The following is a 2,525-nucleotide window of genomic DNA, read 5'->3' as shown; positions in this document are numbered from 1 at the left end:
ATATATATATATATATATATATATATATATATATATATATATATATATTTTTTTTTAATAGTAGTATTTTTTTTATTATAATTATTATTTATTTTATTATTATTATTATTATTATTATTTTATTATTATTATTATTTATTATTATTATTATTATTATTATTTTATTATTATTTTTTTATTATTATTATTATTATTATTTTATTATTATTATTATTATTTTATTATTATTATTATTATTTTTATTATTATTATTATTTTTATTATTATTATTATTTTATTATTATTATTATTATTATTATTATTATTATTATTTTATTGTTATTATTATTATTATTATTATTATTATTTTATTATTATTATTATTTATCTTATTATTATTTATCTTATTATTATTATTATTATTATTATTTTATTATTATTATTTTATTATTATTATTATTATTGTTTTATTATTATTATTATTATTATTTATTTTTTATTATTATTTTTATTAATATATTTATAATTATTATTATTATTATTATTCTTTTAGATTTTATAGACTGCAGGTCTAGAAAAGTTTAACAGGCTATTTGTAAGTTGTGTTTCTTTGGATTTTTAATTTATAGTTATGTGTTTGATAGAAAGGTTTTTGTTTTGTTCTGCAAACTACTGATTTCTTCTAAATTAAACAAAAAATTAAAATGACTTCTGTTTTTTGTAAATTAATTGAAAAATGATTACTGATTTCTTCTACATTATGTTAAAACTGATCATTAATTTCTTCTCAATTAAATAAAAATAAATAGTGTTACTAAATTCATCTAAATTCACTTAAAAATTAAAACTTACTACTGATTTCTTCAAATATAAATGCAAATTTATAAATGATATTTCTTCACAGTTTATCTGGGCTTTTTCTCGATTTATTAGATAATAGTAAACTTTTAAAAGTTGTTCTATTCTTATATCTATTCTTATATTTTATTTTATTTATTTTCCATAAAAAGGAGAACTGGTCAAAACAACAAAAAATCTTCCTGTTATTGACATATTTGTATTTATTTTCACAGCATAAAGTGTTTTAAACTTAAGTTGGTGCAACTTTGGTGCAATAACCCTGATTTTTATTCACAACGAATGAGAGTGATTATTATTTTGATGCATTTTAATTTTTAAGAAAAATAATGAAATAAAATGAAATAAATCTAAATGAAAATTGTATTAAAAAAATAAAACAAATACTAACATTATTACTGAAACACATAACAAGGGAATTAGGAAAAACCTAAATAAACAGATTTCAAAGTGGTTTGTTATTAATATAAAAAAATATATATATTATTTTAGAGGTTATATATATAAAATCCACAACTGAGTGAAACATTAGCAATAACCTGAACACCACACGAGGAAAATAGCAACTTTTTGAAATGGCATAATACACAAAACACATCCTTTTGGGATTAACCTTTATAATATGTGAAGTCTATTTATAAACTAATTTTGAGGGGATCCGGTGATTATGATTAAACACGGCTGGTTCTGCATTAACTACTGTATGATTCGCCAATCAGACAAATCCTAACCCACTATAAAGGGCCAGGGTTTCTTACTATGATCATCTTCAATTTGAAGAATCCCTCCTTCCACCACTACTTCTCCACCTTTCCCTTATAGGCCGGCACTGTGGCCCAGCGATTAAGACTGTTGCCTCACAGCAAGAACGTCACTGGTTCTAGTCCTTAAACAGTCGTTTCTGTGCAAAGTTAGCATGTTCTTCCCATACTCGCGTGGGCTTCCCCCGGGTTCTCCGGTCCTCCCACATTCCAAAAACATGCACCATAAGTGAACTGATCAATCTAAATTTAGCACTACAGTCAAACTCTCATCTAGCAGCATATATCTTCATACCAATAAATTTCTGTCATCAGCTCCTATCAAAAAAGTGGGGAGTTCTCATGATCTACCTGAGCTCAGAGATTCCCTCTCACGCACTCTTGAAACATGCCTAAAACTTAAAAATCTCACCTGTGTGTCCACAAAATGGGAAATGTTCGCTTATTTGCTCAGTTTGCATTGTGAAATTGCCAGTTAGAATCGAATTCAAATGTTGCCATGTGAGTGAATGCACCTTCTGTCTGCACATGTGCAGATCTTACTCCACCTGCCGACCAAAGTGCGGTACTGCATGGCTTCAACCTTTAGTCAAAGTTACTTGAAGAACTTCAGTAAAGTTTACTAAAGTTCTTTATTTTATCTACTGGATCCACTGTAAAGTTCACTTTACACAGTAAAATCAAGTAAAGTCTACACATTTGCCAAAGTTAGTAAAGTTGACAAGTATTTTTCAAGTCAATTCAGTGATTACTTTTTACAGTGTATATGAGCAATATCACACGAGTAGCAGTAGTAAAGAGTAGCCATATCGCTCTGCTACGAGCATAATATTGCATTTAGAGAGCAGTTTGTTGGCATAATCATGTATAAATAAAAAAGAAAATCAAACACGGAGGAACTACTTTCTTCCACCATTCATTCACATC

Source organism: Danio aesculapii, chromosome 6 (assembly GCF_903798145.1).
Source record: "Danio aesculapii chromosome 6, fDanAes4.1, whole genome shotgun sequence".
In the NCBI taxonomy this organism is placed as follows: Eukaryota; Metazoa; Chordata; class Actinopteri; order Cypriniformes; family Danionidae; genus Danio; species Danio aesculapii.
The sequence above is the reverse complement of the archived record's forward strand: the minus strand, read 5'-3'. Positions refer to the sequence as shown.